General features: G+C 36.4%; 1 protein-coding gene and 1 pseudogene across 1 annotated transcript in view; both read left to right on the top strand.

The window, feature by feature from the left end:
• ZNF804A (zinc finger protein 804A) overlaps window positions 1-22465 on the top strand; it is a 343178-nt gene that overhangs the window by 149460 nt on the left and 171253 nt on the right. The window lies entirely within an intron of this gene.
• LOC133755776 (MOB-like protein phocein) lies at window positions 476-9656 on the top strand (annotated as a pseudogene).

Consider the following 22465-nt stretch of genomic DNA (forward strand, 5'->3'; position numbering starts at 1 on the left):
CATTTTGAGCTATGACATATTTTGATGCTTTTAATTACAGTGAGTGGGAAAGCTTAAATTTTAAATGCTAGAGATCAGTCATGCATATCATTGCCTCTGTGTTTCATCAGACTAGTTCCTTAAAGAGAATGTCTATATTGTTTCAAGCTTTAAGTTGTTGAATTCAGAGTGAAAAATTAGGAAGGTGCTAGGATTTTGCACCTGGATATTTTCCCTGCCTGACAAATGGCTCTTCAAATATATATAGTATTCAGTTCCTCACGACAGAAATAAGAGGCATGTGTATAATTATTACAGTTCTCTCATTGTTACTCTGAGAGAAATGTTTCTTTCTATTCTGAAGTAGAAATATGAAAATCACATAATTTCCAAAATGAGATCTTGATTTAACTTATGTATTAAAAAAAAGGAAAAGAATTGGAACATGTTAATCTCATTTGCTTCTCTTTAAAAGTAAAATGATGATTCTGGCACTATGGTCATGGTGGAGGGGATGTCAGTGTTGAGGTGGAATAGGCCAGGTGCCAAGGTGTAGGATTTCTATAATTGGACTGATGAATCCTTTGATGAAATGGACAGTACTCTTGCTGTTTAGCAGGATATTCAACAGAACATAAAAGCAAATTGCTCCAATATTGACAAAGTTCTCGAACCACCTGAAGACCAAGGTGAAGGTGTTTAGAAGTCTGGATATTTAAGGCAACTCTGTCTTTTTTAAAAAAAAAAGATTTATTTATTTATTTATTTGAAAGTCAGAATTACGCAGAGAGAGAAGGAGAGGCAGAGAGAGAGAGAGAGAGAGAGGTCTTCCATCCACTGGTTCACTCCCCAAATGGCTGCAATGGACAGAACCTGTGCCAATCCAACGCCAGGAGCCAGGAGCTTCTTTTGGGTCTTCCACGCAGGTACAGGGGCCCAAGGACTTGGGCCATCCTCTATTGCTTTCCCAGGCTACAGCAGAGAGTTGGATCAGAAGTGGCACAGCCAGGACTCAAACCAGTGCCCATATGGGATGACGGCACCGCAGGCGGCAGCCTCACCTGCTACACCACAGCACTGGCCCCATGGACAATTCCGTTGAACTAAATAGTCTTGATTTCAATCTTCAGAATGAATGGCATCCAGATACTTGTACTCAAATAACAACAACTGAACAATGGATTTTTCTGTGTGCAGCTCCTAAAACTCCAAGAGTGTCTTGCAATAGACTATGCTAGGCATACACTTGATGGTGCTGCATGTCATCTGAGTAGCAATAAATATTTTCCTAGCAGGGTCAGAATAAAGGAATCATCTGTAGCAAAACTAGGATGAGCATGCTGAAGGATTTATACAGTATTTTCACATGCTTATTTTCTTCACTTGCAGATGTTTGATAAATATAAAAATAAAACATTTTTGTGTCATAGGTTTACTAAATTTGTGATGAAATACAATTTGATGTCCAAGGATAACCCGATCAGAAGAGGAAGTTCAGAATTCAGTTTCTGGATAAAGTGAAGCATTATGCACATTATGTATATATATATATATATATATATATATATATATAATTTTAGACACATAAGTCATGTATTTATATTATAGCTGCTTTGTTTACTATAGATTTTTATGCTGTGTGTTGCCTTTTAAATGGGAAAATTTTTCAAAGTTATTCGTGAACTGTATATTGACCAGTGTGGCACTCATTTTTTTTTTTTTTTTTTTTTGACAACCAGAGTGGACAGTGAGAGAGAGAGAGACACAGAGAGAAAGGTCTTCCTTTGCCATTGGTTCACCCTCCAATGTCCGCCGCGGCCGGCGCACCACGCTGATCCAAAGCCAGAGCCAGGTGCTTCTTCCTGGTCTCCCATGCAGGTGCAGGGCCCAAGCACTTGGGCCATCCTCCACTGCACTCCCGGGCCATAGCAGAGAGCTGGCCTGGAAGAGGGGCAACCGGGACAGAATCCGGCACCCCAACCAGGACTAGAACCTGGTGTGCCGGCGCCACAAGGCACAAGATTAACCTATTGAGCCATGGCGCCGGCGGCACTCATATTTTTTTAATAAGATTAGTATTATCTGTTTATAATGCCTATTAATAAAGGAATTTACAGTTTGGTAAAGTAGCTGCTAAACAATTCCTGGATCACATTCCTCATCAGATATAAAAATAAGTAAGCTTGTGGTCTTGCATAAGCCGTTTACTAAAGAGCTAGTAATGTTTTCCTTTCATTTTGCCCCTGAGTTTAGATATTATAGAAAATTCTGTACAAAATAAGTTATAAACTTTTCCAAAATTAGATAAGTGTTTTAAAATTCTGTCTATAGTTTTTGATATTTAATTGTGATTATGCATATATACAAATATCAGTACAAATGATTCAGGCTATTCTGCCTGGTCCTTGGGTTTTTCCTGCTGCCACATTTTATTGCTGTGGAAGGCCCTTCCCATAGAGTCCTTAGTCCTCTACTGGATGGCAGGAAATTTTCTTTTTGCAAACTTAAGTTCATATTCATGCTGTACTTGATAAAATCATACATAGATCTTCACTTAATATGTTACATCATTAGCATGTTTTGTCCTTCACCAAGATTTTGGTGGAGAACGATTCACTCTCTTTTTTTCAACTTTTATTTAATAAATATAAATTTCCAAAGTACAACTTTTGGATTATAGTGGCTTTTTCCCCCCATAACCACCCTCCTACCTGCAATCATCCCATCTCCCACTCCCTCTCCCATCCCATTCTTCATCAAGATTCATTTTCAATTATCTTTATATACAGAAGATCAATTTAGTATATACTAAGTAAAGATTTCAACAGTTTGCACCCACACAGAAACACAAAGTATAGAGTACTGTTTGAGTACTAGTTATGCCATTAAATCACATAGTACAACACATTAAGGGTAGAGGTCCTACATGGGGAGTAAGTGCACGGTGACTTCCATTGTTGATTTAACAATAGACACTCTTATTTATGACATCAGTAATCACCCAAGGCACTCATCATGAGCTGCCAAGACTATGGAAGCCTCTTCAGTTTGCCAACTCCAATCTTATTTAGACAAGGCTATATTCCAAGTGGAAGTTCTCTCCTCCCTTCAGAGAAAGTTACCTCCTTCTTTGATGGCCTGTACTTTCCTCGGATCTCACTCAGAGATCTTTCATTTAGGTCATTTATTTTTTTGCCAGAGTGTCTTGGCTTTCCACGCCTGAAATACTCTCATGGGCTTTTTTAGCCATATCTGAATGCCTTAAGGGCTGATTCTGAGGCCAGAGTGCTGTTTAGGACATCTGCCATTCTATGAGTCTGCTGTGTCTCCCGCTTCCCATGTTGTATTGTTCTCTCCTTTTTAATTCTATCAGTTAGTATTAGCAGACACTAGTCTTGTTTATATGATCCCTTTGACACTTAATCCTATCATTATGATCAATTATGAACTAAAACTGATCATTTTGACAAGTGAGATGGCATTGGTACATGCCACTTTGGTGGGATTGAATTGGAATCTTATGCCTGTCTTTAGCCTAACCCAGCCATGACCATTGCAGGCATTTGGGGAGGAAAACATCAGTGGGGTAGCTCACTTTTATCTCTCTCTCTCTCTCTCTCTCTCTCTCTCTCTCTCTCATTTCAAGTCAGATAAAGATAAAATGTTATATATAGTATATAAGAAAATATCTGGCCGGCGCCGTGGCTCACTAGGCTAATCATCCACCTTGCGGCGCCGGCACACCGGGTTCTAGTCCCGGTCGGGGCACCGATCCTGTCCCAGTTGCCCCTCTTCCAGGCCAGCTCTCTGCTGTGGCCCGGGAGTGCAGTGGAGGATGGCCCATGTCCTTGGGCCCTGCACCCCATGGGAGACCAGGATAAGCACCTGGCTCCTGCCATTGGAACAGAGCAGTGCGCCGGCCGCAGCGCGCCTACCGCGGCGGCCATTGGAGGGTGAACCAACGGCAAAAAGGAAGACCTTTCTGTCTATCTCTCTCTCACTGTCCACTCTGCCTGTCTAAAATAAAAAAAAAGAAAGAAAATATCTACCATAATTTATACACAACAAAATTCTATTCAGCCTTTGAAAGAATGGAAATTCTATCAGTTGTAGCAACATGAATGAACCTGGAAGATACCATGTTAAGTAAAATTTTAGACACAAATATGAGTGATTCATTATCTCACTTACTCATGGAATCTAAAAATGTCCTACTTGAAAAAAAAAAGGGAATAGTCATCATTATAAGAGGCTGGAGGATGGGAGAATTAGTGAGATGTTGGTCAAAAAGGACACAAAATTTTAGTGAGGCAGGAGAAATGAATTCCAAAAATCTATTGTACATCATGATGACTATAATTAATAATATTATATATATGAAAATTTCTAAGAGTAGATTTTAAGTGTTTTTGCAAAAAAATAGGTAAGCTAATGTATATTGTAAACATTTTGATTTACCTATTTCACAGTGGAAGCATATATTAAAACATCATATTTTGGGGTTCTATATTGTAGTGCAACGGATTAAGCTGCCACCTGTGATGCCACCATTTCATCTGAATACAGGTTCAAGTCACTGTTGCTCCATGTTAGCTCTAGCTCCCTGCTTATGTGCCTAGGAAAGCAGCAGATGCCACCAGGTAGGAGACCCAGATGAAGCTCCTGGTTTTGGCCTTGGCCTACCCAGTTGTTGGTGCCATTTAAAGAGTGAATCAGTGGATGGGAGATCTTACTCTCTGTCTCTCTCTGTCTCACTGTCACTCTGACTTTCAAATAAGGAAGTTTTACTCTATAAATCTATTTAATTTATCAATTAAATGTATAAATTATTGGTTTTTATTAATAAAATATTATTTCATTGAATTAGAGGGTTTAAGACCAAAAAGGAATATCTCATGATCATCCATAAAAATATAAGAATATGTAGCAAAATTGAAACTGCCTTTAAATATTACCAATTTCAAATAGAATCCATGATTCCAAATCACTGTTAGTTCAGTTTAGTTTCTTATATTCAAAATTAAATATTTAATTTACTCAGTTTTATATCTTGTTAGCCAATTTACTCATTCAAAGTAATCTAAAAATCATGTTGCAGTGCAAATCATTAAATGCAAAAATATTTATTCTGCTGATGGAAATGTGATGCTTAATCAAATGTTGAATATAGATTGTAGAAATCATTTTGTTACTGACACATTTTTCTTCAACTCTAAGTATTTATATCACACTTATTACTATAGTGTCGAGATATCTTTACAAATGTGTCATGCCAACATAAAACATTATATTCTCTGGCCAAGCCTATAGAAAACCATATGGCACACTGAGCTATTCAAAAGCAAACACAAAAATAAATCACTCCATGTGATCAGACATGATTTTATTTTATCTCTACCTGTCTGCTTTAGATGCTCAAATAGTTACTGTGTCATAGAAATTGGTACCTTGGCCCTGACTCATTATAAGTAATCAATAGATAGTAATTAGTATTACTGTGACTACAAATATGTTTATTATTACTTATCAAATTCCTAAACAGTTTAGTAAAATCAAGGTTCAGCTAAATTTCAGCAATTATTTACTGATTTGTCTGTTTTAGAAAGTTTGTAATTGGAAAAGTTTAAAATGTCCTTTAGAAAAATGGCTGAAGAGACATTTTTCTTTAACACAGTTATTGTTTTTTAGCATTTTATTTTATAGTTATTATAGGTTCATATCAACAGTGAGTACAAGGCACAGATATTTCTTCTATACCTTGTTCTCATATGTGGAGGTTTTATCAGCAACCCACACCAGAGTAATGCATTTGTTACAATTGATGAACATATACAGACACATTATTATCACCTAGAATCCATATTTTAATTTAAGGTTTATTCTTGGATTATATGTTTTTTAGGATTGGGTAAATTTATAATGGCAGATTTCACCATTAGAGTATCATACTGAGTAGTTTCATTGCCCTTAAAATATTCTATACTGTATCCACTTACCCCTTCCTCTTACTCCCCAATAATCACTAGTCTTTTTTACCATCTCTATAGTATTGGCTTTTTCAGGATTTCGTATGGTTGGAATCATATAGTGTTTAGCCTTTTCAGATTGGCTTCTGTCACTTAGTAATATGCACTAAATTTTCCCCCATGTCTTTTGTGCCTTGATATTACATTTCTTTTTATCACTTACTAGTATTATGTTATCTGAATGTGTCACAGTTTATCCATTCACGTAATGAAGGACATCTTAATTACTTCCATGTTTGGACAGATATTAATAAATGTGCTGTTAATATTGATGTGCAGGTTTTTGTGTGGATATAACAATTTAATTTTTTGGATAAATTCCAAGTAGCATGATGACTTGATCATATGGAAAGACTGAATAATTTAGTGAAGAACTGCCAAAATGTCTTCCAAAGTGATTGTACAAGCATGATTCCCACCAGCAACAAATGAGGATTTCTATTTTTCTACATACTTGTCACTACTTGGTGTTGTCAGGATTCAGGATTCCAGTCATTCTAATGGTAGTGTAGTGGTAATATTATACAGTACTTTTCATTTCTGTTTCCCTGAAACTTATCACTTGGAATGTCTTCTTATATAATCCTATGACATTTGTATTTCTCCTTTAATACTCTTCAGGTCTTTAACCCATTTTATTCATAGGTTGATTGTTTCCATATTGTGTAGTTCAAATAAATATTTGTTGTTTGTTTAACTGTCCTTTATCAGAGATGTCATTTTGAAATAGTTTCTCCTGGTCTATATATTGTCTTTTAAATGTTTTAGCAATGTTTCTTCCAGATCAGAAATATTTAATTGTGATGCAATCCAGTTTATCTATGCTTCTGGTGCTATGCCTAAAATATCATCAAAACTGGCATCTTTTCAATTTCCTTGTGTGTTTCTTCTGGAAATTTTATACTTTTGTGGCATACATGTAGGTATATGATTAGTTTTGTTATTTTCCTAAAAGCGTGTAAGTTCTGTATCTAACCTCATTTTTTGGCATGTGAATGCCCAGCTTTACCAGCATTATTTGTTGAAAATACTCTATTTTCTGTCTTTATTAAAAATTGATTGACTTAGGATATGTATTCCACTTTTGGACTATCCTGTTCCATTTATGTACTTGCATATTCTTTCATCAATACCCTGATGTCTTGTTTGACAAGATTGCAATATGGGGCACATCTCTCCTCCAATTTTGTTCTCCATTGTTATATTGACTATTCTAGATTTTTGCCTCTACCTATAAACTTCAGCTTATTGATATCCTCAAATGAATTGCAGGATATTTACTGGGATTATATTTAATATATGGAAAAAATTCAGAAAAATGACATCTTGATGCTATTGAGTATTCCAGTAATTTAATATGTATTCCAGTAAATTAATATGGAATATCTCATCACTGTTTGATTTCTATGATTTCCTTCATCAGTATCTTGTATTTATCCTAATGTAAATCTGCAGCATATTTTCTTAGATTCTTTCCTCAGCATATAATTTTGGGGAGTAATAATGTAAACCATTATGTCTTTTTAATGTCAATCTCCATTTGTTTATTGCTAGCTGATAGGAAACCAATCAACTTTACTAAATTAAACGTTTCTGCAATCCTACTATAATTGTTCATTTTTCTAAGAAGTTTTGTTATTGTTGCTATTAATTCTTTTGTATTTTCCACATAGATGATATCATCTTTCAAGAAAAACAATTTTATTTATTCATTTACAAATAAATACAATTATTGTTTTATTATATTATCTGGGAATTCCAATGCAATATAAGAGTTTAGGGATGAAAAGGGACATCTTTGTCTTGTTCCTGATGCTAGTAGAAAAGCTTTGGATTTCTCATGGCCGGCGCCATGGCTCACTAGGCTAATCCTCTGCCTTGCGGCGCCGGCACACCAGGTTCTAGTCCAGGTCGGGGCACCGATCCTGTCCCGGTTGCCCCTCTTCCAGGAAAGCTCTCTGCTGTGGCCAGGGAGTGCAGTGGAGGATGGCCCAAGTCCTTGGGCCCTGCACCCCATGGGAGACCAGGAGAAGCACCTGGCTCCTGCCATTGGATCAGCGCAGTGCGCCGGCCGCAGCGCGCCTACCGCGGCGGCCATTGGAGGGTGAACCAATGGCAAAAGGAAGACCTTTCTCTCTGTCTCTCTCTCACTGACCACTCTGCCTGTCAAAAAAAAAAAAAAAAAAAAGCTTTGGATTTCTCATTAAGTATTATGCTAGCTGTGGGTTTATTGGGGACATTCTTTATCAAGTTGAGGAAATTTCCTTTACTCCTAGGTCATTGAGATGTTTTTCTCATGAATAGATCTTAAATTATATCAAAAGTTTTTAAGTGAATCTATTGATATACTCATGCAGTCTTTGTTCATTAATCTGTTGATATGATGAATTACATTAGCTGATATTCAAGTATTGAATCAACCTTGCAAACATGGCATAAATTACACTAAGTTGTGATGTACATTTTTTATTGGATTTGATTAGTCCTAATTTTGTTGAGTTTTTTTGCATCTACACTTATGCTGTGACTTTTTATGATTTTTTTAAAGATTTTCATTTATTTATTTGACAGAGTTACAAATAGTGAGAGAGAGAGAAAGAGAGAAAAGTCTTCCTTCCCTTGGTTCACCCCCAAATGGCCGCAACCGCTGGAGCTACGCCGATCCGAAGTCAGGAGCCAGGTGCTTTCTCCTGGTCTCCCATGCAGGTGCAGGGGCCCAAGCACTTGGGCCATCCTCCACTGCCTTCCCGGGCCACAGCAGAGAGCTGGACTGGAAGAGGAGCACCCGGGACTAGAACCCGGCGCCCATATGGGATGCCAATGCTTCAGGCGGAGGATTAACCTAGTTCACCACTGCGCCGGCCCCGACTTTTAACGATTTTTTTTTTAAAAAAATATTTGAAAGGCAATGTTACAAAGACAGAGAGAGACTAGAGAGAGAAAGAGAAATCTTCCATCCACTGGTACATTCTCTAGATGGCCACAATGAGCTGGGGCTGGGACAGATTGAAAACAGAGGAGTAGAACTCCATCAAGCTCTCCCTCCTGAGTGGCAAGAGCTTAAGTATTTGGACCATCTTATGCTGCATTCCCAGGCATGGAGCTGGATCTGAAGTGGAACAGGTGTGTATCACAGGCAGTAGTTCAATCTGCGATACCACAACACTGGTTCTGGTCTGTAGTTTTATCATCTTGTAATGTCTTTGTTTAGTTGTAGGCAGATGAGATGAGCTAGGGAGTCAATATCCTTCTATTGCTATTACCTATAAAGATTGCAGAGAATGGATATAATTTCTTCATTAAATGTTAGGTAAAATTGATCAGTAAACACACAGGCTTGGTTCTTTCTCTTTGGGGAAGTTATTAATCATTGCTCAATTTCTTTGATAAATACAGGCCAACTCATATTCATCTTGTGTGAGACTTAGCAGACTGTCTCTTTCAAAGAATTTGTCTAAGTTACAAAATCTGTGGGAATATGTTGTTCATAGAATTTCTTTATATCCTTTTAGTATCTATTGATTTTGTAGTGATGAGTCCTCCTGATTTCCAGTTAGGGCAATTTGTGTTCTCTTTCTCCTCTTTCATTTCTAATTTTAGAAATTTGTTATTTTTCCCCTTTGTTAACTAGCTGGAGGCCAGATTTATTGACCTTTCAGGGAGTCAGAATTCATTTTTTTCTATTTTAATTTTTCTCTACCTATTTCCCATTTTCAATTTCATTTATTTTAGTTCTAATTTTGGTTTCTTTCCTTCTTCTTACTTTGAAGTTAATTTATTTCATTTTTTAAACTTTTATTTAGTAAATATAAATTTCCAAAGTATGGTTTATGGATTACAATGGGTTTCCTCCCCCATAACTTCCCTCCCACTAGCACCCCTCCCATCTCCCACTCCTCCCATTCCATTCACATCAAGATTCATTTTCAATTATCTTTATATACAGAATATCAATTTAGTATACATTAAGTAAAGATTGCATCAGTTTGCATCCACACAGAACATAAAGTGTAAAATACTGTGTCAGTACAAGTTACAGCATTACTTCATATTGGACAACACATTAAGGACAGATCCCACATGAGAAGTAAGTCACAGTGACTTCTGTTGTTGACTTAACAAATTGACACTCTTGTTTATGGCATCAGTAATCTCCCTAGGCTCTACTCATGAGTTGCCAAGGCTATGGAAGCCTTTTGAGTTTGCCGACTTCGATCTTATTCTGACAGGGTCATAGTCAAAGTGGAAGTTCTCTCCTCCCTTCAGAGAAAGGTACCTCATTTTTGATGGCCCTGTCCTTTCCACTGGGATCTCACTCACAGAGATCGTTCATTTAGGTTTTTTTTTTTTCTTTTCTTTTTCCTTTTATTTTTTTTTTCCCCAGAGTGTCTTGCCTTTCCATGCCTAAAATGCTCTCATGGGCTCTTCAGCTATATCCGAATGCCTTAAGGGCTGATTCTGAGGCCAGAGTGCTGTTTAGGACATCTGCCATTCTATGAGTCTGCTGTGTATCCCCTTCCCATGTTGGATCGTTCTCTCCCTTTTTTGTTCTATCGGTTAGTATTAGCAGACACTAGTCTTGCTTGTGTGATCCCTTTGACTCTTAGACCTATCAGAGCCATCAATTGTGAACTGAAATTGATCACTTGGACTAGTGAGATGGCATTAGTACATGCAACCTTGATAGGATTGTATTGGAAACCCTGGCACGTTTCTAACTCCACCATTTGGGGCAACTCAGCTTGAGCATGTCCCAAATTGTATGTCTCCTCCCTCTCTAATTCCCACTCTTTTATTTCACAGGGATCACTTTTCAGTTAAATTTAAACACCTAAGAATAATTGTGTGTTAATTACAGAGTTCAACCAATAGTACTAGAACAAAAAAAAAAATACTAAGTGGGATAAAGTATTACACCAATAGTCAGGACAAGGGCTGATGAAGTCACCGTTTCTCATAGTACCCATTTCACTTCAACAGGTTTCCCCTTTGGTGCTCAGTTAGTTGTTGCCAATCAGAGACAACATATGATATTTGTCCCTTTGGGACTGGCTTATTTCACTCAGCATAATGTTTTCCAGATTCCTCCATTTTGTTACAAACGACCAGATTTCATTGTTTTTGACTGCTGTATAGTATTCTATAGAGTACATATCCCATAATTTCTTTATCCAGTCTACTGTTGATGGGCATTTGGGTTGATTCCAGGTCTTAGCTATTGTGAATTGAGATGCAATAAACATTAAGGTGCAGATGGCTTTTTATTAGCCAAATTAATTTCCTTTGGGTAAATTCCAAGGAGTGCGATGGCTGGGTTGTATGGTAGGGTTATTTTCAGGTTTCTGAGGACTCTCCAGACTGACTTCCATAGTGGCTTTACCAGTTTGCATTCCCACCAACAGTGGGTTAGTGTCCCTTTTTCCCCACATCCTTGCCAGCATCTGTTGTTGGTAGATTTCTGAATGTAGCCATTCTCACCAGGGTGAGGTGAAAGCTCATTGTGGTTTTGATTTGCATTTTCCTGATGGCTAGTGATCTTGAACATTTTTTCATGTGCCTGTTGGCCATTTGGATTTCCTCTTTTGAAAAATGTCTATTGAGATCCTTCGTCCATCTCTTAAGTGGGTTGTTTGTTTTGTTGCTGTGGAGTTTTTTTATGTCTTTGTAGATTCTGGTTATCAACCCTTTATCTGTAGCATAGTTTGCAAATATTTTTTCCCATCATGTTGGTTGACTCTTCAGTTTCCTAACTGTTTCTTTTTGAAGTTAATTTATTATTCTTTCAGTGTTTTCCTGAAGTAGAAGCTTTGATTATTTTTTTACTGAAACCCACAAATTTTGATGTTATGATTTTTTAAGTTTATTTAAAAATGTGTTTAATTTTTACTCTGTGCTTAAAATTTTACTTAATTTTTATTTCTTTAACCATGAGTTATTTTGACGTGTGTTTTTAATTTGTAAGTATTTTTATATTTTCCATATATTTTTTCTGTAGTTAGCTTCAAGTTTTATTTCATTATAGTCTATGAGTAAGTGTTGTACATTTCCCATTCTTATATATTTGTTAAGGATATCTTTTATTACCATAATGTGGTCTACCTTATGGAGTGCCCAAGTGAGCTAGAAGAGAATGTATGTTCTACTATGGTTTAAAAAGTAGTTTATTAAATTTTATTATAGTCAGTTGACTTATGGTGCTGTTGAATTCAATAGTAGCCTTATTATTTCATGCTTGCTGGATATGTCTATTTCTGATAGAATTGTCTTGAATTCTCCAAATTTTATAGTATATTCATCTATTTGTTCTTATAACAGTTAATGCTTAGTATAGTTTAATGCTATATTGTGTAAGTAAATTCTATATTGTTAGATGCATTCAAATTGAACATTGGTATTTCTTTTAAATGAATCAATCCCTTTATCATTTTGTAATGCTTGCCTTTATCTCAATTTTCCTTTCTCTGACATCTGCTCAGTCTGAATAAATATGAATATATGTTCTGCTACCTCTTGTTAATTATGAGACTAAAAGATTGATTTCCAGTGATCTCACTTCTTCTTTTTAAAAAAAAATTTTTTTTTTCTACTTAGCCTACTTACTTTTTTTAAAAAAATTTCATTTAATGAATATAAATTTCCAAGTACAGCTTATGGATTACAATGGCTCCCCGCCCCATAACTTCCCTCCCACCCGCAGCCCACCCCTTTCCCGCTCCCTCTCCCCTTCCATTCACATCAAGATTCATTTTCATTTCTCTTATATACAGAAGATCAGTTTATTATATATTAAGTAAAGATTTCAACAGTTTGCACCCACCTAGAAACACAAAGAGAAAAATACTGTTGGAGTACTAGTTATAGCATTAAATCACAATTTACAGCACATTAAGGACAGAGATCCTACATGAGGAGTAAGTACACAGTGACTCCTGGTGTTGACTTAACAATTTGACACTCTTGTATATGGCGTCAGTAATCTCCCAAGGCTCCAGTCATGAGTTGCCAAGGCTATGGAAGCCTTTTGAGTTCACTGACTCTGATCATATTCAGACAAGGTCATAGTCAAAGTGGAAGTTCTCTCCTCCCTTCAGAGAAAGGTACCTCCTTCTTTGATGATCTGTTCTTTCCACTGGGATCTTACTCACAGAGATTTTTCATTTATTTATTTATTTATTTATTTATTTTTATTTATTTATTTTTTTTTGCCAGAGTGTCTTGGCTTTCCATGCCTGAAATACTCTCATGGGATTTTCAGCCGGATCCAAATGCCTTAAGGGCTTATTCTGAGGCCAGAGTGCTGTTTAGGACATCTGCCATTCTATGAGTCTGCTGTGTATCCCCTTCCCATGTTGGATCGTTCTCTCCCTTTTTTGTTCTATCGGTTAGTATTAGCAGACACTAGTCTTGCTTATGTGACCCCTTTGATTCTTAGTCCTATCAGTACCATCAATTGTGAACTGAAATTGATCACTTGGACTAGTGAGATGAGATTGGTACATGCCTCCTTGATGGGATTGTATTGGAATCCCCTGGCACGATTCTAACTCCACCATTTGGGGCAACTCAGCTTGAGCATGTCCCAAATTGTACGTCTACCCCCCTCTCTTATTCCCACTCTTTTATTTCACAGGGATCACTTTTCAGTTAAGTTTCAACAACTAAGAATATTTGTGTATTAATTACAGAATTAAACCAATGGTGTTAAGTAGAACAGAAAAAAAAATACTAAGAGGGATAACGTATTAAGTTGTTCATCAACAGTCAGAGCAAGAGCGGATCAAGTCACCGTTTCTCATAGTGTCCATTTCACTTCAACAGGTTTCCTTTTTGGTGCTCAGTTAGTTGTCACTGATCAGGGAGAACATATGATATTTGTCCCTTTGGGACTGGCTTATATTTCACTCAACATAATGTTTTCCAGATTCCTCCATTTTGTTGTAAATGACCGGATTTCATTGTTTTTGACTGCTGTATAGTATTCTATAGAGTACATATCCCATAATTTCTTTATCCAGTCTACTGTTGATGGGCATTTGGGTTGATTCCAGGTCTTAGCTATTGTGAATTGAGATGCAATAAACATTAAGGTGCAGACCACTTTTTGTTTGCCAACTTAATTTCCTTTGGGTAAATTCTAAGGAGTGCGATGGCTGGGTTGTATGGTAGGGTTATTTTCAGGTTTCTGAGGACTCTCCAGACTGACTTCCATAGTGGCTTTACCAGTTTGCATTCCCACCAACAGTGGGTTAGTGTCCCTTTTTCCCCACATCCTTGCCAGCATCTGTTGTTGGTAGATTTCTGAATGTAGCCATTCTCACCAGGGTGAGGTGAAAGCTCATTGTGGTTTTGATTTGCATTTTCCTGATGGCTAGTGATCTTGAACATTTTTTCATGTGCCTGTTGGCCATTTGGATTTCCTCTTTTGAAAAATGTCTATTGAGATCCTTCGCCCATCTCTTAAGTGGGTTGTTTGTTTTGTTGCTGTGGAGTTTCTTGATGTCTTTGTAGATTCTGGTTATCAACCCTTTATCTGTAGCATAATTTGCAAATATTTTTCCCATTCTGTCGGTTGACTCTTCACTCTGCTTTCTGTTTCTTTTGCAGTATAGAAATTTCTCAATTTGATGCAATCCCAAATGTAAATTTTGTCTTTGACTGCCTGCGCCCCCAGGGTCTTTTCCAGGAAGTCTTTGCCGGTCCCAATCTCTTGCAGGGTTTCTCCAATGTTCTCTAATAATTTGATGGTGTCGGGTCATTGATTTAGGTCTTTAATCCATGTTGAGTGGATTTTTGTGTAAGGTGCTTCTGCATGTGGAAATCCAATTTTCCCAGTACCATTTATTGAATAGAATGTCCTTGCTCCAGGAAATGGTTTTATATCCTTGATCAAATATAAGTTGGCTGTAGATGTTTGGATTGATTTCTGGTATTTCTATTCTGTTCCATTGGTCTATCCATCTGTTTCTGTACCAGTACCATGCTGTTTTGATTACCACTGCCCTGTAGTATGTCCTGAAATCTGGTATTGTGATGTCTCTGGCTTTGTTTTTGTTGTACAATATTGCTTTAGCTATTCGAGGTCTCCTGTGTCCCCATGTGAATTTCAGCATCTTTTTTTCCAGATCTGAGAAGAATGTCTTTGGTATCTTGATTGGTATCTCATTGAATCTATAAATTGCTTTTGGGAGAATGGACATTTTGATGATGTTGATTCTTCCAGTCCATGAGCATGGAAGATTTTTCTATTTTTTGTATCCTCTTCTATTTCTTTCTTTAAGATTTTGTAATTCTCATAGTAGAGATCCTTAATTCCTTGGTTAAATTTATTCCAAGATATTTGATTGTTTTTGTGGCTAATGTGAATGGGATTCCTCTTAGCAGTTCTTTCTCAGCCGGGGCATTGCCTGTGTATTCAAAGGCTGTTGATTTTTGTGCATTGATTTTATATCCTGCTACTTTGCCAAACTCTTCGATGAGTTCCAATAGTCTCTTAGTAGAGTTCTTTGGATCCCCTAAATAAAGAATCATATCATCTGCAAAGAGGGATAGTCTGAGTTCTTCCTTCCCAATTTGTATCCCTTTAATTTCTTTTCCTTGCCTAATGGCTCTGGTTAAAACTTCCAGAACTATATTGAATAGCAGTGGTGAGAGTGGGCATCCCAGTCTGGTACCAGACTCAGTGGAAATGCTTCCAACTTTTCCCCATTCAATAGGATGTTGGCCATGGGTTTTTCATAAATTGCTTTGATTATATTGAGGAACGTTCCTTCTATACCCAATTTGCTTAGAGTTTTCATCATGAAAGGGTTTTGAATTTTATTGAATGCTTTCTCTGTATTTATTGAGATAATCATATGGTTTTTCTTCTGCAGTCTGTTAATGTGGTGTATCACATTGATTGATTTGCAAACATTGAACCATCCCTGCATACCCGGGATAAATCCTACCTGGTCTGGGTGGATGATCTTTCTGATGTGTTGTTGCATTCTATTGGCCAGAATTTTCTTGAGGACTTTTGCATCTATGTTCATCAGGGATATTGGTCTGTAATTCTCTTTCAATGCTGCAGCTTTTTCCGACTTAGGAATTAAGGTGATGCTGGCTTCATAGAAAAAATTTGTGAGGATTCCCTCTTTTTTGATTGTTTTGAATAGTTTGAGAAGAATTGGAGTTAGTTCTCCTTTAAATGTCTGGTAGAAGTCAGCAGTGAATCCATCTGGTCCTGGGCTTTTCTTTGTTGGGAGGGCCTTTATTACTGTTTCAATTTCTGTCTCAGTTATGAGTCTGTTAGGTTTTCTATGTCTTCCTGGTTCAATTTAGGTAGGTTGCATGTGTCCAGGAATCTATCCATTTCTGACAGATTTCCCTGTTTGCTGCATACAACTCTTCGTAGTAATTTCTGATGATTCTTTATTTCTGTGGTGTCTGTTGTTACCTTTCCTTTTTCATCTCTGATTTTATTGATTTGGGTCTCTTCTTTTTTTAGTTAGTTAGGCCAACGGGGTGTCAACTTTGTTCATTTTTTCAAAAAACCAGCTCCTCATTTGGCTGATTTTTTGTAATTTTTTTTGATTCAATCATATTAATTTCTTCTCTGATTTTAATTATTTCTCTCCTCCTACTAGATTTGGGTCTGGTTTGCTGCAATTTTTCTAGATCCTTGAGATTCATTGAAAGGTCATTTATTTGGTGCCTTTCCAATTTCTTGATGTAGTCACCTATTGCTATAAACTTCCCTCTTAACACTGCTTTTTCCGTATCCCACAAGTTTTGGTATGTTGTGCTGTTATCCTCATTTATTTCCATAAAGTTTTTGATTTCTCTTTTGATTTCTTCTATGACCCAGATGCATGCTGTTCAATCTCCATGTGTTTGCATATGCTCTCGGGATTCCTGAATTGCTAAATTCCAACTTCATTCCACTATGGTGTGAGAAGCTGCATCATATAATTCTAATTCTTTTGAATTTGCTGAGACTTCTTTATGGCCTCGTATGTGGTCAGTCCTAGAGAAGGTTACATGCACTGCTGAGAAGAATGTAAATTCTTTAAGTGTAGGATAAAAAGTTCCGTAGATATCTGTTAGATATATTTGGGCAATAGTGTCATTTAAATCTACTGTATCCTTGTTGATCTTCTGTCCTGTTGATCTGTCTATTTCTGAGAGTGGAGTCCCCCAGTACTATTATATTAGAGTCTAAGTCTCCCTTTAAGTCTCTTCACATATCTTTTAAATAAACCGGTGCCCTGTAATTAGGTGCATATACATTGATAATCATTATATCTTCCTGTTGAATTGATCCCTTAATCATTATATAGTGCCCCTCTTTGTCTCTCTTAACAGTTTTTGTGTTAAAGTTTATTTTGTCTGATGTAAGGATGTTAAGAAACACCCTTGTGTTTATCTTGATCACTCTTATTAAACTCTATCCAATGACAATTTTCTAATTCTTAATCACTCTGTAACACATTTCTCAAAACTTAGTATTTTTCAAAATCCAAACTGTTTCTTTAAAGCATAAGTTACGATTTTTTTCCTCCAAATTTCTATTACCGTATGATTAAGTAATTCCTCAAAGAAACTTTAAAGATATTATCTTTCAGAAACAGTGCCAATTAAAATGTTCATTTGTTTATTAGGACAAGAGAAGGAATTCGTTAATAAAGTATATGCAATTTCATTTGTAATTATAAAACTTAGTAATATTCTCAGTCCCATATTCTAATTATTGCTAACTCAAGAATTTTTATTATATATAAATTTAAATAACATCAATTTAGATTGTGGAATTTCATTATTTCTTTTTTCAAAAATCATTTTTTTTTTTGAGAGAGAGAGAAAGAGGTAGTTCCCATATACCTCTGTGCTCCCAAAATGCTCCCAGTAGCTAATGCTGGACCAAGATTGAGGTCAACAGTTGAGAACTTTGGCCATCACTAATGTTTCCCAGAGTCTGCATTAGCAGATATGTGAAGTAAGGAGCCAGAGCTTAAAACCCAACCAGGCACTCTGATATCTGATATGGGCATATTAGGCATTTTCTACCTTCTAGGTTAAATGCCAGCCCCTACTTTAGTTTTTGATTGACATGTGCTATTTATATATTTTTCATGAGGGCCATGCAATTTCAACACATGTATATAGCTTGACATGGATCAAACCACATAATTAACATATCTGTTTCCCTATTATTTCTTTATGTTTAAGCCTTCAAGCTGCTTTCTTCTAGATATTCATGAAATACAAAGTAGGTTATTATTGACATCACCTCCACTTTGCTGTAGGACACTAGAACTTGTTTCTGCTATCTAAATATGTTTTGTTATTGGTTATCCCTATATTTTTGTTACTTATTCTCCTTCTATTCCACTTATTCCTATGCTTCCAAGCCTTTAGTAATCGTTATTCCATGTTCATACTGACTTTTTCTTTTTTTTTTTTTTTTTGGCTTCCTCATATGAGAGAGAACATGTATTTGTCATTCTAGCTCTAGTGTATTTCACTTAAATATAATGTCATCTGATTCATTTCATTTTTTTTCTCAAAATGACAACATTTAATCATTTTTATAGCTGAATTATCATTTATCATCTGCTGATGGATTCTGGTTGATTGTATTTCTTGGCTATACTGAATAGCACTGTAATACACAAGAAAGTGGAGATTATTTAATTTCTCTCTATCATTGTAGAGACTGATTTGAGACCGGAGGGAATTACTCAACTATTTCAGTTTCTTCACCTATGAAATAGACTTAAAGCAGTTAAACCAAGAATGAATTTCAAGGATTTAATTATTTGTTAATATAGTGAATAAATGTTATTCATAAAATTATAAAGATTGAGGCTAGTGTTGTGACATAGTGAATAAAGCCCCTGCCTGCAATGGTGGCATCCCATACTGGTGCCAGTTCATATAATAGCTGCACCACTTCTGATCCAGCTCTCTGCTATAGGTCTTGGAAAAGCAGCAGAAGATGGACCAAATGCTTGGGCACCTGTCACCTCTGAGGGAGAACCTGTTGAAACTTCTTGTTGCGTCATTTGGGAAGTAAACCTGCAGAAGAAAGATGTTTCTCTCTGTCTCTCCCTGTCTCTCCATAACTATGATTTTTAAATATATAAATGAATCTTTAAAAATGAATATAAAGTAAAATAAAAATATTAAAAAATTATAAATATTATACTAATGTAATTTTTTTCTTTTTTTTTTTTTTTTGACAGAGTAGACAGTGAGAGAGAGAGACAGAGAGAAAGGTCTTCCTTTTGCCGTTGGTTCACCCTCCAATGGCCACCGCGGTTGGCGCGCTGCTGCCGGCGCACTGCGCTGATCCAATGGCAGGAGCCAGGTGCTTATCCTGGTCTCCCGTGGGGTGCAGGGCCCAAGCACTTGGGCCATCCTCCACTGCACTCCCTGGCCACAGCAGAGAGCTGGCCTGGAAGAGGGGCAGCCGGGACAGAATCCGGCGCCCTGACCGGGACTAGAACCCAGTGTGCCGGCGCCGCAAGGCGGAGGATTAGCCTAGTGAGCCGCGGCGCCGGCCTGTAATTTTAATATTTTCAATGTTAGAAAACAATCTACCAATCCACTCTCAGTTGTGATACTTATTGGATGTTCAGGAGTCCACAAGACCAGCGCTTCTGGCACCAGTGCCACTTTTTGGGCCCCAAGGACCACCCTCAGTTTCAATAATTCACCAAAAATATTCATTGAACTCACTGAAAGTTGTTATGCTAACGGTTATAGCTGATTTCATAAAGTCAACCTAGAAAAGATCTGTATATTACAGAGTCCAAAGAAAATTAGTATGTGCATGAATCTTCCAGTTGTTCTTTCTTAGTCAAGTTGTGATCAACACTAACTTTCCAATAAATGTTTGACAATTGAATATAATGTTGCCTACCAGAGTAGCTCAGCTGAGCCTTGGTGTCAGTGCCAGTAATTAGGGCTCTATTCTATGAAACATGATAGATTACTCATACAGCCAGTCTCATTCTCTCATCTTTTAGGAAGTGGAGCTTATGCAGTGTGACCCAAAGTTCCTACCATTATTAGATTATGTGACATGTCTCTTGACAAACAATTGTACTTCTATCAGGTAGGATGTCTTAGGACTTAGAAATTATATCACAGGAACTAAGGACAAATGCTAGATCTGGCCTGGGGCAAGGATAATCATTTACTATACACTACTGAAATTTTGAATGCAGATATCAATATTACTAAATGTAAATTCATATGTACAGATAAATATATAGGTAATAATCAGTGCTGCCTTTTGTCTATCTATCATTGGTTCTGCATTGTGATTAATGGGTCATTTTTTAGAAGCAGTATGTTAGTGGAGCATTAATAGATTCTGTTTTGCTGTCCACCTAATTAGAAACTATTTGCCCTCTGGATAGCAAGTAACATAAAAATTATAGAGAAGCAAAATAGTTGCCACTTTGTACTTGGTTATAATAAATGTTTCAGCTGTGTAATTTACATTTCATTCTAATCTCTATTTTTTTCATTCTATCTATGTTGAGGGTTTAGGTATTGATTTTTACCAATAAGTTGTAAAGTGTGCTTTTAAAAAAAGTAGCACTGTTTGCACAAATGCAAAGTACTAATTTACATATCATTTTGAAAGAAGTAACCTTTCTTTTTAATCATTTAGTCTCAGATATGGTGTGTAACTATTACAGACAAGTATTTTTGCACATTCATTTCAATCATTATGATAATAAGCTTAAAGAGATAAAAGCTGTTCTGTTTCTTATTCTGCATTGTTAAACCTGTGCAAGTGTTTCAATTACCATAATTCTGAAAAAGTTTTATGGCTTAAAATTCTAAGGTAATGTATTCCTTTTCTTGTATTCAATATCATTTTTTGTATTCAGACTAAAGTACCTGACAGCTGCCTTTGAATATGTTTAGTAAGTATTTGAAAAGAGTAAAATATAGGGTAGGAATGAAAAAAAGCTAGAACAAAGTTGATGCTGACAACCTATCATGTGATAAGAAAGATATTTTGTGTGTTTTATAGTGCTTAGATAAAAATAGCATGAACCTGCAGAAGCTACTTTTTTTTTTTAATTTCACACTTAATTTAACTGCTTCTGAACATGGTTGGTAGATGTATATTCAATAAAGATTTAGAAACTTTTATTGACTACCCACTGGGCCCTCGGATTCTTGTGGGAAAAGGCATTAAGTTCCCAACTTTGAAGACAAAAGTGTTTAGTAGGTGCAGATCCCGATAGCAGGGTGAGCCACGCTATAAACCAACTACATCCTATAGCTCCTACCTTTAGATTAATGAGGTGTTGTTACTCTGATAATATGTCAAAGATTGAGTCTAAATTTAAGACTTTTCGCTTTGAGGCACTGGCAATTTCCAGTACATACCTTTGCCTTCTTGTTTGGAGCTATGAGCTATGGTTGACAGAAGATATTTTCATCTCATTCATTAATAATCATTCAGCCTTAATATGCAGAACTCTCTATCTGCCTCTTTTTCCCCTCCTCTATTAACTACTATTTAAATATTTTCAATCTTCCCTAGTTCTGTTAGCAGCATCGTTTTCTACTCAGTTGTTCATGCCTATCATCTCTTAATTATCCTTGATTCTTAATGTTCAGTGCACCCGGCGATTCAGCAAATTTGATCTGCTGTAAATCCAGAATGTACCCAGAATGTAACTATTTCCTTCAGTTTTTCTCTAACAGAAATGTTGTTTTTAACTCACTTCCTCATATTGATTATAATCTGTGCCTCTATTGACCCTTTGTTTCTTAGCATTAACTTGATGTCAATATAAATTGCAATGTAAATTCTCTCCACTTTGGTGGCTTTCCAAGGACAGGCCTTACCATGCATATCTAACCTTATTTTAAATTTTATGGAAGTGCAGTAATATTTGACAAAAATTAAAGATGAATAATGTTAAGATAAAATCATAGAAACTTTAAAATTCAAAATTAAATTGTATTACCAGAATACAATGCATGATCCCTTGGTTAATAGGCTATATAAATATCAATTTAAGAATATTTTTACAATTTTGAATTTACACACATAATATTAAAATATCCAAATGGGAGAAATCAGAGACTTCCAAACCTGAAAATATTTAATGATGGCATGCCATGTTTTCTATCTCCACTCAGTTTATACTTACTAAACTTTATTCTAGTTTATTGCATAAAAATGGAAAGGGTACAAATTGGTAAAAGGGTTTTGAGGGGGAAATGTGAGTTAATAGACATGAATTACAAAATCATGACATGAAGGGAATTTAGTAATAAAATAAGTAATTATCCACTTGGGTCATTCAGTAAATACTGTCTGCTAGGTATACACACACAGAATCAATAGTTCTGGAACTGTATAAGATATTATAGTGGGCCAGCGCCATGGCTCAATAGGCTAATTCTCCGCCTTGCGGCACCGGCACACTGGGTTCTAGTCCTGG

Source organism: Lepus europaeus, chromosome 1, assembly GCF_033115175.1.
Source record: "Lepus europaeus isolate LE1 chromosome 1, mLepTim1.pri, whole genome shotgun sequence".
NCBI lineage: Eukaryota > Metazoa > Chordata > Mammalia > Lagomorpha > Leporidae > Lepus > Lepus europaeus.